General features: G+C 37.7%; 1 pseudogene across 1 annotated transcript in view; it reads right to left on the reverse strand.

The window, feature by feature from the left end:
- Positions 1-17,201, reverse strand: part of LOC145793687 (uncharacterized) — an 84,154-nt pseudogene that overhangs the window by 6,996 nt on the left and 59,957 nt on the right. The window lies entirely within an intron of this gene.

The raw sequence follows: 17,201 nt of genomic DNA on the forward strand, positions 1-17,201 counted from the left end.
AAATTCTTCATGCTCTTATGAGATATATATATTCCAAGCTAGGCAAAGTTACCAGTTTCCATGATTATTCTCTTCCAAATATAACTTCTTCAATTAGAATATTAATTGTTTAATATCTTTTCCTCTTCTAGTTAAAGACTCTCTTGTTCATCTACTTCCGTACATTTTTTTTGATAAATAAAAAAATAATAAAATTATCCACTACTTCATGGCAAACTACAACACCTAAAGAAAACTTATCCACTACTTTTTTTATTATCTAATTTGCGAGCAAGCTAATTTTGTAATGAAGATGAATAAATGATAGTTATAATAAAACAAGTTATAATGCTAAAAGATTTGAATCACGAAATTGGCAAAATTAAAATGAAGAAATACTCGATTAATGCTAGTCCCGAGCTTCTAGGACAAAGTGTAAAGGGAAGAGTTAGAGTTTTCTCCTCTATGAGGAATGAAGTGAGCTAGCTTTGGCCAATGAATGAAGTTCTTTAGTGGGTTATCTATTACTGGTTGCAAAGAATGCATCGTATATATGCTCACCAACTTATTTGCAAGAATGGAACTCGAAATTGGACCTGCCAGTCTACGCCAAGAGAAACCATGAACCAGAATAGAAGAGCTTGCCTCACTCATGAATAAATATTTCATAGTGGCCTCATTAGACCGTACATCTTTCTTGGTATATCCCGATAATAGGTAGAAGCATAAAGTGAAACATTCTGGAGAAACATAATTGTATAAATAAAGCCCATCCAGGATCACGTGGCAATGATATTTTTATAATTATGAGCTATTGATGCTTCGGCTTGAAATGAAAAGACCAAAAAAAAGGCCGCATTATACTCTCCGTTTGGATCAGGAGATGAGAATAGAAAGAAAATTATTAGAGTTTCTCACCTAGGTGAGAAAATAAAAGAAATAGGGAATGGCTTCCCTCCAGTTTGTGATCGGACTGGAGGGCATTGTTAGGCCCGTGGGGACCCACCACGGGTCTCGTTTCGATAATCCAAACCTTTTAATGTGTAGAACTTATTGAGTACTATATGCTTGTAAAAAATCACGTTGATCGGATATTGATAGCTATGTGTTCAAATTAGATTTTTGTAAGCCGTTTATTTTTCACCGTCCATTTTTTTCATACAAAACTGATATGATCACATAGATATCGATATCCGATCAACGTGATTTTTTGTAGGCATATAGTACTCGATGAGTTCTACATATTGAACTGTTCGAATTATTGAAATGGGACCCATAGTGGGCCTCCAAGGGCCCAACAGTACCCTCCACTCCAACTGGAGGGAAGCCATTCCCAAGAAATAATTATGATTTCTTACCTTCTTGTTCGGATGGACAATGACAAAAAGTGTAACGCCCTCAAAATAATACATAATCCCATCATTTAACAGTTCTATATTCATGATAGATAATCACATTTCTATACGTGTACCAGAGTTAATATTACAAAAGGGTATTTCATATATATTCCAAATGTTTACAAAAATAATAGAACGCCCTGAGGCTTACATCTTTCCAAGTATTGCTTGGTTACATAAAAGAAGAGTTCTAACTCTTTTACAAGTAAAGCCCTCGACTTAGATTTACATTTAAGTACAACAAAATGAAGCCTTCAGCTCCAAAACCTCCCAAGCTATACCCTTGGAGGTGGCATATCGCTTATACCTGAAAAATGATATCCCAAGTAGGGTGAGCCAAAGCCCAGTAGAGATATGCTAAACCAAATATGAGAAATAACTAAACATTAGCATCTGATAAATGTTCACCACATGTACATCACTTTACACCGTTTCTATAACTTACCAACATTTATATTCATCTTTCAACCCGGTTTCATTTCTATTTCCAATTCACTTTATTGACATGGTTCATTTATCCAAGTAATTCAAATGAGACTACAACTCATAAAGACAACACTTCAATTCATCAACAATTCAAAATGAGACTACAACTCATAATATCAACACTTCAACTCATCAACATCATTCAAATGTATATAAGGTTTCAGGACTTTCACTCTAGACACTCCGGCCAACTTAATTTGTAACGCCCTCAAAAAAAACCCATTATATATTTATCATTGACATGCAATATTTTAAGAAAACAATTCATTACCTCATTCATCAGAATATTACTAAATAAAAGCATTACATGTAACATCAAATTAAATGCCCTACGGGCTTACATCTTTCCAAGCCAACACTTGGACACTAAAAGATGAGTTCTAACTCAAATACAAGTAAAGCCCTAGGCTTGAATGTTTACATGTACTATCAAATAAAAACAACTAGCTGAAGATAGTCTTCAAAATCCAAAAGTCAAATCCTTCCAAGCTAAGTCCTTGGAGGTAGCTTATCACCTAGACCTGAAAATGATGTTCCCATATAGGGTGAGCCACGGCCCAGTAGAAAAATACTAAACCAAATATAAGCATTGAATAAAGCTATAGCATTCAATAGATGGTTAACCAAGATAATCAACTATAACTTAATACAGTCTCATGACACTAATGTCTATGACATGTTTCAATTCCCATTATTATCAATATGGCTCAGAACCTGGCCAAACTTACAACAGTGAACTATATATCATATTCACATTACTTCCAATATCACATTACTTCCAATGTCAACAACACAGATGAGACTCAGGCTCATATCAAAACACTTCATACTTCCCGTTTGATACACATTGTAGTGCTGTATCAATAACATGTAAAAACACTTCAATATAATAAGCACACATAATAATGATGCTAATGGAGTCCATCCCCTATCTCCTCCCAAACATAATCCGGTTTAGAGGTCCATCCCCTATCTTCCCCTAAACCGTGGAGTACATCCCCTATCTCCTCCCAAACAAAATGCATATGCAATGCTCAATCAATACATGTATTTTCTGTATTAATTCAATAGTCTAAATTTATGACTTAAACAAATTGATTAGTTTCAATTTCCCTTAATCCACATGCAATGTCTACAACAAACACGACTATCCTCCACCGATAGCCCAAAACAGTTATTTCTAGACTAGAAATAAATATATCAACAATTCAATAGGCGAGTGATTTAAATTATCCAACTACACCATTTAATCAATGAATTCCTCAATTTTCATGAATTTAACCAAATTCCCCAATTTCCTTAAATTAATTATACAAATTAATTTATTAATACAACTAGGGTTTTTCCCAAAATTACCAAAGTACTCCCAACATATCAAAATACCAAAACTTAGAACAAAACTTATAAGATGGAGTAGGAAATCCCTACCTCGAAGAAAATAACCCGAATGGAGAAGACGAAGATGAAGACCCAAATTCCAAAGTGCTCCAAACTACCAAACGTTCAGATTAAATGGAAGCCCTTGACTCACTCTATCTTTTTAATAAAGGACTAAGGTTAGATACTCACCCTAGGTAGATCAATTCTTAGAGAGAAGACAGGTTTAGAGAGAGAGAGAGAGAGAGAGAGACTCTCAAGGGGCGGTTTTTAAAAGTTAAGAAAGAAAAGTAGGTCAAAAAGTGATCCAAAAAGTGAAATCTCGGACTGATGTAGTCGACTCCCCGCTCGAGCGTCCAAACTCCCGCTCGAGCGTCGAATACGCACTCCCAGTACTTTTGCAGAACCAGGTCCCTGCTCGAGCGACCAACTCCCCGCTCGAGCGGCACTCACACATTTCCGCTCGAGCGTCCAATCCCACGCTCGAGCGTCCAACACTGCACAGGAAATACTGGATGGGTGATAATCCCGCTCGAGCACCAAAACCCCCGCTCGAGCGGACAAGCAACAAAAGAAACCCCGCTCGAGCGTCAAACTCCCGCTCGAGCGAACAGGTAAAAATCTGGGCAACTAGTTTTGGCATCTAAACTCAACCGACCTGTAATAGACCTACCCAACACATCCTATAACTCAAATACAAAGAGATTAAAGGACGACAACAACCAATATATAATGACAGGATCCACGGAACCTAAGTCTGGATACAATAATCTAGAGGGAAAAGATCGGGGTCGCTATATAATTATCAATGGAGTCCATCCCCTATCTCCTTCCAAACAAAGATACATATGCAATGTATTTAAACACTTTATCATATACAATGATTAATTAGTGCACATATTCAATGTGTTATTCCAACTGTTACATTCAATGACATATTCTAATTGATTAGTTTCAGTTTACCTAATCATCATGTAACTCTACAACAATCATGGCTATCATCCACCGATAGCCCAAAACAGTTATTTTTAAACAGATAATTAAATTTATCAAACAGATAAATTAATACATTTTCCACAGGTAAGCGATTTTCAATCCAACTATACCAATTTATTACATTTTCCCCCAATTTCATCATTTCCAATTCAATTATGCATTCCCATAATTAATTTCATTATTTTGACAAATAATTTATTTAATCCCAATTAGGGCATTTTTCCCTCTTTCTTAAACAACGCTTCTAAGGCTCAATTTCATCAATTGTACACCCATAACCCCATTTCAAAACCTCACACTCACAATAGAGTCCAAAATCAAGAACCCCGCTTTTATAATCTCAAATCAAACGCTAACTTTTCAAAATCCCTACATTTATACAAATGCCCAACATTTATGTTAAAACTCATAAAAATGAGTAGATTATCCCTACCTCAAGCTAGAAGAGGAAACAAGCCAAAAATCCAAATTTTCGATTTTTTGCCGGATTTTGATCTCCACCGATCAAAATGTTGCTCTCACCAAGCTCTACACTTTGGATGACATAATGGTGAAGAAACCACAATGGAAGATGTACCATTAAGCAATGAATCAGGCTGGCTTAAAGATCCAGGCCTTCCAATCAGATCAACAATATATTCTCCGTCATTACCAAATCGCACAAGACAGGAAGAAGCAAAATCCCTCCCACAGTATTTACATCCCTTAGCCATACGGCATGGTAAGATAACCATGTCTGCCAACAATTTAAACAGGAGAGCCCTATGAACACAAAAGCCAACAGACAAGCTTCCCATTGGAAGCACGACAGAGCTAAAGCAGCCCTTCAAAAGCCCAGTGCACTTTTTCCAGCCGTCAGCAAAACAATCTTCCCCAGAAGCTACACACCCCCCCCCCCCCCTCCCATGTGATTGCAGACAAGCTCAGCAAGGTGCTCAACCGTCTCTTGTCCAGTAATCCAGCTACCAGATAGGTTGAGTACCCTATTCTGCAGTTCTTTCAAACCAGGATCCCTGTGCTTCCAGATAAATTTTTGCTAGCAGCATCAGTGTCAACCAAACCAAGCTGCCACGCTTTTAAGGTTACTGGTGTTGCCACTTCCGCACCAGGTTTCAGAGGAAGGGCATTTTTTAAAAGTTTCATAAGGGGCTGATAAAACAGACCCTTGTTTTTTTTTTTTTTTTTTCTGATAGTGATTTATGTGCCCGTTCAACTGGAACAGTACCAGAATTAGCTAGACTAATCCACACATCACGAATCTTACCTTCATATAAAATGACAGCTCCATCACCACCTACAACGTGTGACACTAGCAATGGCAGTGAGGGTACCACAGAAATATTTGGAACTGATACATTTTTCAACTTTGCAGACCCACAGCAGCGGAAAGGGTCAGAAAGAACAAGACCCTGTGCTGCTCCAAGGAGTAAGTTATCAACATCCTTAAAAAGGTGTTCAGTAATTACACCAAAACAATGAACTATGCACCCAGGAATTATCACTGGCCCCATTACACAAAGCCCATTTTTTTATTCTTTTTTTTTTTTTTTTTTCTCTCAGTGCATAGTCCACCAACTCACTCTCCCTCTAACATAATAAATCTCCACCGAATTGAACACCCAGAGAGAGAGAGGGAGAGATATATTGTATTTTATTTTCACCACCGAAACATATATTGTATTTTATTTCCACCACCGAAACATCATCACACATATATTTCCTTCTTTTATTTATTTATTTTTTTTGAACACTTTCCCACCGAAAGTGAGCAAGCCCCTTTCAAATAATTTTTTTTTCACCACATTTTTATTTTATCTTATTTTATTTTATTTGGGTCTTTACAAAAAGAGGATACATGTGTCTTTTTATTTTATTTGTTTTGTATTTAGAGGGGTAGTTTAGGTATTTTAGTTTTTTATTTTATTTTTTATAAAGAGTAATTTTTATTTCTCGTCAAATGTCACTATTTTTTGGTGATAAACAAAAAGTTTGTTGTTATTTGTGTTTCTCATAATACTCACCTCATTAATCATTCAAATAAAACGATAAGAAATCTCATTCTCTCGATCCAAAAGGAATAAAAAATAATTAACAAAAAAATAACGAATTAAATATTAAAAGAGAAAGAAGGGGTGAAATCAATCAAGTCCAAGTGCTATTGTCTGGTTAGATTTTTCAATAGACAATGAAAACAGTTGCTACAACCTTACCAAAAACAAAACAAATATAACCCAAGGGTGCGGCTGGTAAAGGCCTAGGGGTTAAGATCCCAGGTCCAAGTTCAAAACTCCTTGGGCCAACTTCCTGGGCGTAGCGCAGTTAGTTAGGAGGTTAGTCTCAAGTTATTGCTTCCACATCACTTGGTGTGGGTTCAATGGTCCCCCACTGCGTGGGTCCTAACTTAAGCAGAACTTGTCTTGGGAGGTTAGGGCAAGTTCTCAGGTTATAGTCTCCTAACTCGGAATGGACAACAGGCCACCTTGGTGATCTCTACAAGGGGCGCTACTTTAAACTTACAGGGGAGGTCAGGGCAAGTTCTCAAGTTATAGTCTCCTAACTCGAAACGGACAACAGGACACCTTGGTGATCTCTGCAAGGGGCACTACCTTAAACCTACAGGAGAGTGAGAAGATTTTCGTGTAACAAAAAAAAAAAAAAAACAAAGCAAAACAAATATTAACAATTGTATCAAAGCATGAACAACATCTAGAAACAATGATACACTGATTTTGCTTAATATGATCATGTGGACATCTGGCCAGTAGTCTAGTGGTGCTGTACGACCTGCAACTCAAACGCTTATAAACAATAACTTGGTGAAAGGTATAGTCACTCTCAATTTGATGAAAACTTTAACATATCTTAGATTTGATACTTGTTTGGTAAAAGCGTTGGAGCAATAAAAGACACCTCTTTTCATCAAATTTTAAATTTGATGAAGCAAAAGGTGCAATGTTGGAGATAGTCTAAGATGTGCAAAACGTGGGAAATTCTAGTATACTTCTACTTATGTAATTTTTTTTAATTATGATACTATTTTAGTTATGACTCATAAATTTTTTAATTATACCTCATGTTATGTTTAATTATAATTTTTTTTAGTTATAACTTAAAAGATATAAAGTCATATATATATATATATATATTAATTATAAGGTGTACATAGTGTTCCGCAAAAACTAATTGAAAAGGGAAAATTTCCAAGATGAAAAATCATAAAATGTGGAAACAATACAATCGTCTAGCACAACAGTAAATACTAAGGTTTCGTTTGGGAAGTGGGTTGACTTTTTGACTTTTTTTACTATTTTAGCCTAGGGCTAAAAAGCTTGGTTTGGGATAGGCTTTTTGACTTTTTTGTGAGGTGGGCACATGTGAAATGACCCAAATGCCCCTGAGGTGGAAGTTCCAAACTGCACAAACGACTGACAAACACGCCAGCCTAGTGTTTGGTTATATTTTTTTTTTCTTTTCAATTTGTTTATTTCTTTGTTTGGTAGGGCTCTTTAGGTTTTGTTTTTTTGAAAATTATGTGGAAAATGAATTCACAATGGCATTATTTTGTTGTTGTTTTTTTCATAGTTCTTTATTAATTTGTTTCTTGGTTTTGGAAAAGGTGTTATTAATTTGTTTCAATTTTTTTTTTATTAATTTGTTTCTTGGTTTTGTTTCAATTTTTTTATTTTTTTTATTGATTTGATTCAATCTTTTTTATTTTGTTAATTAATTTGTTTCAATTTTTTTTATTTTTTTAATTTTACGCACAAAAATGCTAATTTCGGTTTCATTAATGTCTCTTTTTTTTTGTCGTTATTTATTTATTTATTTATTTTTTGGTTGGAAAAGGCTTTTTGTGTTTTTTTTTCCTCAAATGACGTGGACAATGATAATTTCGATTTTTTATTTTTCCCTATTTTCTAAAAAGGCTTTTTTCCATTTCTTTTTTTTAAATGACGTGGACAATGCTAATTTCGATTTTATTTATCGTGTACAGAGATACATAGTTGTCACGACCCAAACCCACCCCTATAGGTTTAACATCATGACCAGCCAGTGATCCTAAGATTACCGAAGGCCTCTTAAACATATACATACTATTAGGGGCTAGCGGAAGCAAAATGCAAACATATATCGTCCATTGAGCTATGCAAACTTATATGAGACAGTAAATGTTTGAACTTTTTGTATATATATACAGATGAGACAAAAGGAACTTAGCCCTATATACAGAATAAACAAAAACTTAAACTTTAATCACATAGCCTTGGCACTTGACATATCCGGAACCTCCACGGGAGACACATAAGTTGGCTGACAACAACATATTCCAAGCCAGCACCTCTAAGCCTGGTCCCACGCTTGATCACCTACATACATAAACATATACAGCGAGCCAAAGCCCAGTGAATAACAACAACGTAAAGAGGTTATGAATGATGTCCTTACTGTAATCCCAATCTGTCAATTTTAACAGTAAACAGAAAATCAAAAGCATATACTTAGCAGATCCATGTCTCATATAGAAAGAATAATAGTTATACGTGGTACATCCAATAGCAAAACAATACAGACAGTCATGAAGACCGAACAGTCATAAATGATGGCCATCAACACAGTAGACAGGAGTTCCAAGAATTAGAACTAACAGAGATCTCTGTAACAGTAATAATAAACAGATGCTAAAGATGCCACAAATACAGTTTATAAAAATATAACAATCATTCATTTAAACAAAAAGCACCATTTCAGAAATAGAGTATAGCATAAGTCAGAAAATACTTATAATTAAACATATCTTTACGAGATTGTTACTCACAGTGCTTGGTCAGACGATCCACCTTAACGACTCAACCTGCAGAAACATAGCCAAGCATAACATTTCAAAACACATTGTCTTCAATTTACTCAATCGATTTATTCCTTACGTATCCATTCAATCGTTTCTAATCTCTCTTTAATTCCTCTCATGTGTTTAAGGAAATAGCAAGAAGTGAAAGGAAACTAAGTTCGGGTAAGAAATGGCATGAAATGGTTAAAGAGAAAATGAGCAACCTTCACTAATTTGAGCATATTTGGGTGTGTACTTAGAATTTGGATGTGAGACTATCACCATTGTAAACTAGACTTCCGGGGCTTGAATTTAGGTTCAAGAATCACCTAAAATGGATTCTGGATGAAGGAGATATTCCTATTCAAAGTTGGGCTGAAACAGGGGAGTTCCACACGTGCAGGACCAAAACCGCACGTGCGAGAAAGCCAAGGCACGTGCAGGGGCATGTGAAATTGTTTCGGAATACAACATGTTGCTGAAAATAGAATTCCACACGTGCAGTAAGCCCCGTCGCACGTGCACGTGCGGTTCTGGGCAAAATCCTGCTGCCAAAAATATATGTTGGTTCTATCACTTGTTCTTCCATTTTCCAAGCTAGGTTTCAACCCAAATAACTCAAAAACATGTAAAACTAATAGAAAACATGAGATTATGATTGTTTTCCAAATCAAAACATCAAAAATACACTGAATCTTCGAGCAAGAAAGATCAAAATACTTGTTTTAGTTCTTTTTCAAAACTTCTTCTTCCAAATTCACATAGATCTTCATCTTGTCTATGATTTTATGATCTCAAATCATTCAAAAGCTAAAGATTAAGGCTCAACTTCTCACAATCAAACTCAAGTCAAGCAAATTTAAGGAAATTGACTCTTAAATCAAGCAAATCCAAAGAATCAAAATTCAATTCCATGAAGAGAGCCCAATTAACCTTAGACTTCAAACCCTAACTCAATTAGGTGTGAAATCTCTAATTTAAGTCTTGATTTTACACAATTGAAGAGGTATTCCAAGAGTTTTAGTTGATTTACACATACCTTGAACCAATCTCTTGAATTCCTTTACAATTCCTTCAATATGCCTCATGTTTCTTCTTCTTTTGTTATTGTTTCTTTCTTGCTTCTCTCTCTCTCCAAAATTTTCCTTTCCTTTCTTTTTTTGAGTCTTTTTCAACTAAGGTTCACTTACATATCTATATATATAGAAGATATATATATATATATAACTAGAAGATATAATATTTAATAAAATCAATTTAATTCATTCTGAATTAGATTTTTAAAAAACTTCATACTAGGCTCTAAAAGTCATGCTAATCATAAATATCTAATCAGTTTTGTTTTCTGGCACCTCTAAGGTCCTAAATTTTTAGTTTAAAATTGTAACTTCAACAAGTTTTCCTATTACTGACAGATATAAAATCAAGATCATATCATTTACATAATTACACATGCAATTTCACACCAAACGTATAATCACCTATACATTTAGAGGATTAAGGCATATTATCGAGTTGGGTTATCACAATATTGTACATTATAATATACTTATGTACAACCTCTTTCGCGTGGCCTACCAATGTTATACGCCTACGAATATTAGGTAAACTATTATATATTTCCTAACAAGCCGTTATTATGCATGTACACTAACTTGTCCCATATGCGAAGTCGCCCCAATGCCATATGCGATTCCTCATCCCCAAACATTAAACCATCCTTGTCATGTTCAACTTCTAGTATGGCTTTACAAAAGCCATAGCCTCTTCTTCGTTGAAATGGGGATTAACAGTTATTGGATTGCCTGTATTTCGACGTATGTAATTATGTAATGCCATTGACGCACCTACTAACTGAACTTGCACATTTTCAAAATCATACCGAGACATGTCTCTAATAAACCCCCATCAATTTTTTCAGGCACCGAAAGTCCGTTCCACCACATTGAGTAACGACGAGTGAACTTTGTTAAATAATTCCCTAGGGGTGTTTGTTGTCCTATTCTGTTCACTAATGTGGAATTATTGTTGGTGGTAACGACTACCTTTGAAAGGTGCTAGGTAACCTACCCAGTTCAGATAGCTAGCATCGACAAGATAATATTTTCCTGCAGATAGTACCATATTTTCAAACAAACCACCCAATTGTGTTTAATTTTAAATTAACGATGTTTTCACAGATATTAGGTAGCCAAATATTTCCAAATTATTGTGTTACCTTCTTCAGGATGTAGAAATGGGACATTGTCATTTGTTACTATCTAATTGAAGATGCGACTATCGTGCATACTTCCTTCACATCCAAGCGAAACGAAGATGAAACACATGTCAAAATCGCACGCGGCCATGATATTTTACATGTGACAGTATTTTCTTACCGAAATATGTTGCGGCATCTGGCTGTAGACGCGCCCGTGTGGCCTCGTGCTACAGTTCGGACTCTATTTGTGTTGTCGCGGTTCTTAATCTGAACCAAAGAGTCCAAATCTGGCAAATCGTTTTGAGAAACAGATTTTTTTTGAAAAGAAGTGCCAAACATGGACTGCTTTGCCAGATACAGAGTCGCCACCTAAATATTTTAAAATGGGGAAATTTAGGAAACCCTGACTCGGTGCCGAAGGCCACATGTCCGTCATCACCGGAGTTGTCTCGGCTCGGGAGCTTGGGTACGATCGGGGAAGGTCAGCTATGAGCACCCCCTTTCGCCCGGTCCGAAGACCGGCCTCTACTAACCATGATATCCGATTTTGAAAACGTTATGTGTTCTTATTCCAATTTTTAGCCTAGAATTGCTATGTTATGCGCGCAGCAAACAAGTATAGACTAGATTGCCTAATTTGGAAATAAACATCGCATATCCGTTTGTTTTGGGAAAATGTTTTGGAATTTGCTACTCGCAAGTAGGCTAAAATACGGATTTCAACGAGTTTTTCCAACTCAAACAATCCAACCTTCACCCACAGGCATTCAAACAATTTATAACACATAAGCATCTAGCCACATGTTAAGCATACTGTCATGGCAACACTCACACGCATGCGGGATGCTAAAGCATAAAAGCTTACCTAGTACTCCGAGCCAAAACAGAAACTAGTCAGTAATCATATGCATGATTCTAGTTCATGTTATAAATGGCTAATGCAACACATGCAAAGATGCAATCTAAACAGGCTCGGCTATCCTAAAGATGGCATGTGAAATGCTGCAACTAACAAGTTCTCAACTTGGAATTGAAAAGTACAATGTAGTTTGTATGATGTACCGAGCCCGGTGCATGTCAACAAATGCATGAATGCACGCATGCATAGCATAAGGTATGCTAAAATAAATGCGCCCTAATCTACCATCATAAGCAGGTAAATAAAAGGGAAGAAAGAAGTGGAGGTTGGAAGACATGCACACCACGCACACACACTTATTACAGACACGCCCTCACTCGGAGGGACCAAAATAATAATACAAATTAATTAACTACGCAAGCTAATTAAATATTACAAATTGCTTAATTAATTAACAAATTAACTAAACTAAAGAAAAACGGTAAACCGCCTCGGGGCGAGGGCCAAATGCAGCACATGCTCGGGACTGGCTCGGAATTGCACTGCCATGCATAGTTTGCCTCTGTTTTCCCTGCTCTGCTCCTCTGAAAACTGCCAAAGTCTCAGGGATGCCTCTCAGGACACTGGGGGATATCATCGGCTGAGCAGAATTTCCACCGGCAGTAGCATTTAGTCACCGGCACAAAATAAATCCACCGGCCATCGATTGACTGCCGGTCGGCACTAAATACTGCCGGCCGGCAATAAATTCCTGCAGAACCTGCAACTCACAGTAGCAGAGGGCAAAATCTTGCATGGCAATGCAATTCAAGCAATTTATGCACCTATCACATTCCTTATCATGTTAATGACTCAAAGGAGGATGTGCCCCGATTCTCGGACTACCAATCACGCATTTCCATGCATGATGGCCCAAAGAATCAAATGTGCAACTTCAATTTCAAAATGCATGCAAACCAAATAAACACACAAGGGGGCCTAACCTCTATCATACTCATCTCAAGAGGCAAGGTGATGCATGCAAGATACAATGCAACTTAGGCATACGAGCTAAGGATGCAACATGCTGATACAAGCAAACATGCAAGGTGAGCATGCAAATAAGCAAAGGATGGTCTTAAACATGAATTAGGCAGCTCTAGTTAGGCCCAAAACAGTGGCCAAAATGCTAAGTGCATGGAGGCAAATGACATGCAAACATGCATAGATACATGGTCCAAGACTTAAGCATAATGAAGCAACTTTTCGACGCATTTGAAAGGCACAAACATGGACAATTTTCATGCGAATTTCAGAGGCGATAGGTGATGCAAAACAGCCCCGAAACATAACGAAACAACACTCAACGCATGGAATGAATCCCGAAATGCAAAATTAGGCATATGAAATGGCTTACAGCTATACAAAGCATGCATAATATGGACATGGAGCATGAAGACAGAAGCAAGACAGCCCTGAGACAAGCATTTTTACAGTTTATGACATGGCCAAACAGCAAGCAAAGATAGGGCTAAAATGGCATACAAAAACGGGGCTAACACATGGATTTCAAAGCAAGTAGCACATAGAGTATCCAAATAGTGTTGAGCCCTTCTTCAATGTTGAAGAAGGGCTCAAAATAAGCAACTTCACAGTTTATAACATACCTCAAAACAGATCACACACAAGCCAAAAATATCATGCAAAATTATGGCATAAAGAGGGCTAATGAAGGAAGTGCTAGCTACTGTCCTCAAACAGCAAGAGGTCCTCAATCAAACATGAAGAGGACCTCAAAATATGATGATTTGAAGTTTGGGTCGGAGCCCAAAGATGCAAGAAACTATGGCTTAGATATGATGCAAGAATAGGCTAGAAAAGGGAATAAGAGGACTCACCTTTGTAGACCAATGAACCAGCACCTCTTGGACCAAGTTTAGGTGCTCCTAAGCTCTGGAGAACAGCCTCAAGCTGCTGGAATGGGCGTTGGATGCCTTGTGCTATGAGTTGATGAAGAAATGGCCCAAGAACAAGGGTGTTTGATCACTCTAACACACCCAAATGTAGAGAGAGAGGGAGATATAGAGAGAGAGGGTGATAGATATGTTATATGTATGTATTAGGTCTGGTTTTTGCTCAACCAAAACAATGGAGGAGGATGGCTTCCTTATATAGGCAATACTAAGCTTCTAAGACAAGCTTCAAAGGGTCAAAGGGGTTTAAAGGGGAGGTCAAGGCTTATTGAGGAAGCTAAAACAGCTGGCCAAGCTTCTCCAAGAAGCTTGGCCAAAAGGTTCAAGCTTCTAGAAGGTTAGGGGGTTCAAAGGCTCACAAGGTGCAAAACAAACACACATGTGCGTGGGGGATCAATTCTGTGCATTCCAGCTGGCACAGCTGGAATCCACTCAATCTGCAGAATGCTCCGGAAGGTCGTCAGCTAGCAAAAATTGCCGGTCAGCAAAATAAAGTGCCGGTCGGCACAATAAATTGCCGGCCGGATAAATATAGTGCCGGTGGATGGCCGGTAAGGTCAAAAAACTGCCGGTTGGTGTCTAATTGAAGCCCCGGAAGTTAGCTTTCCAATGGAGCAAACCTTGCATTAAAATTCCTCCTGTGGAAAAAGTTATGCCCATTTTGGTAAAGCCGCGCAGATTCGATCCAACCGGGATGATACCCAACTTCAATCAATCATATCTCCCCCACCCGGACTTGGCTTTAAGAGATTCTTGAGTGCAAAATGAAGCCCCGGAAGTAAGCTTTCCGACGGTGGTGGCCTCATAGCTAAACTCCAAGTGTACAGACAGATAAGCCCGATTCAGCGAGGGCTGCTCGACTCGCTTCTACCCGGATTCATGCCGAACTTCTCCCAAACTAGTTTTCTCCTCTCCTTTCCTCTTTTCTTCAACTCCAAAACCTTAAACAAAGTGTTTTGAAAGATTTGCCTCTCTTCTAGCCGAAGAAACTGATTCTTTGCCCTGCACATCTCTCAACACCGAGCAAACCATCAGTAGTGCCCAAGTCTTAAGGGCGGTCAAAAATGGGGTGTCTACACTGGCCCCGTAACCCATACATTTACATGTGTTCCGTCTATGGCTCCGATACAATCCTGCAAACAACCCAAAAAATAAGTGACTCCTAGGAGTACAAGTAATCATTAGTTTTCATACATCACGTCCAATAAAATATACTAAGTTAGGTTTTTAACTAGTACCATGAACGGTAGGTATTTCCGTTTAGACCGCACGTATGGATGTATATGATACTGACTAGATGTGGGCCTGCAATGTACAACAGTGAACTCTTTCATCACCGTTAACACATTATGCACGTGCCGAGACATAGTCTCCCCCGAATGTTGGAACTGTTTTTGGATTTGCCAATTTTGGAACCCTTACAACACGTGGATAAACATTGCAACGCTTTTTTCAACAGCTAAGCCATGTGGACATTGCGGTACTTGTAACCCAAAATCAGTTACTAATGTGTGACACAAAGCCGCAAAAACTTCCTTCAGCATGCACACATTTTCTTGAAATCAACCTATATGGCCCGTATATAGTTAGGTTATCTGTGCATGCCCAGTCAAAATTGAAGTGCGACATGGCATTTTGGACATGTGTTTTTCATATCACTCTTGCACATATCGGCATGCTTCTACAATTGTCCAATTGTTTTGTTGTTGAAGCTGTATGGCCATTTGGTTAAGCATTTTAGTTAAATCCTGATTGTTGCTTCCGTCCCCAAGATTTATCACGTTGATTCAAGCGAAACCTATAACAGTAGGACGGTTTGAATCAGTTTACACGTGATGCAGTGGGGTAAAGGTAATAAAAACTTGTAATTACCTATTACACACATGGATGGAAACATTACTTATACCAATAAAACATCATTTGCATTACGAACACAACCATAGCAACGAAAACATTACTTATACCAATAAACAAATAAATAACTCCATAAACAGGTAAAACACAGCATCCCGCTGTTGCGGATGTAATTCCCATAACAAATAAAAACACAACCATCGTGTTTTATCCGCACAAAAACACACAAACGAAACTGTAATCGTCGAAAAACATAGACAAACCTACAAATATTTTTTTTACCAAACTGGGGAAAATATTTAAAAAAAAAAAAGAAATGAAGAAAACACGCACAACCATCCTGTTTATTACACGTCCAACACAAACATAAGTAAAATTTTTTCAAAGCTAGATAATGGGATAGTATCTTCAGCATGACACCGCTATATCAAATCCGTCGGGCCCCAAACAGATTTGTAAATGGCGCCCCCATACTACACTGCAGTTGTTTCTATGTGAGCCAACCGATAATGTGGTTGTCATCAGGCTGGCACATCATCACCTCCCAGTAATCTGCGTTATCCGTCAATGTCGAGGCAAAATAGAACAGCGGTGTACTGAGAAGGGCAGGAGTGTTCCTTAACCGGTGCATGCACTCCGAAATTGTGTAAAGTGATTCGTTACCTGTGAGGTGCATGACCGTAACTTGTTGATTCTAGGTACGCACCACGTTTGTCAGATTGTTCATGTTTTCCGCAATAACTGACGCTCCACTTGTGGCCTTCTTCGACTTGCCACAACTTGTTGACGGAATCCGTTTCCTTTTGTCATTAATAGTTAGCACAGGTTCGAGTAAAGAATCTAAATTGACGTCCTCTGCACGTGTAAGTATCAGATCAACAAATGGCTGGGTGCCGAGACTGTCCACAGAATCGAAGGAGACGTTGGCAGCTTTAGCAACTTTCTCTCCCGGGGTCCAATGGTGCTTACCAGTAGCTGATGCCCCTGTAACGACCGTCTCCATCAAGTTGCAATGTTCCAATGTTTTTTTCTTGAACTTCGCATAGGCCTTTGTTTGTCTACAAAATTTGACATTGAAAATAAAAACCATTCAGTACATGCAACAGGTGAATTGTTTACTAACAGTAAATACAAGAAAAAATAATTGGTAAGCGGCAAATATGAAACGAAACAAACATACGGAAATTACATTGTACTTACCGATTCCATCTTGTCCCATCACTCATCAAACGCTTGGAACATACCAGTCTCGTTGTCAAAGCCAATCCCTGAC

This window comes from Camellia sinensis, chromosome 6, assembly GCF_055761805.1.
Source record: "Camellia sinensis isolate YWXY chromosome 6, ASM5576180v1, whole genome shotgun sequence".
Taxonomy (NCBI): Eukaryota; Viridiplantae; Streptophyta; class Magnoliopsida; order Ericales; family Theaceae; genus Camellia; species Camellia sinensis.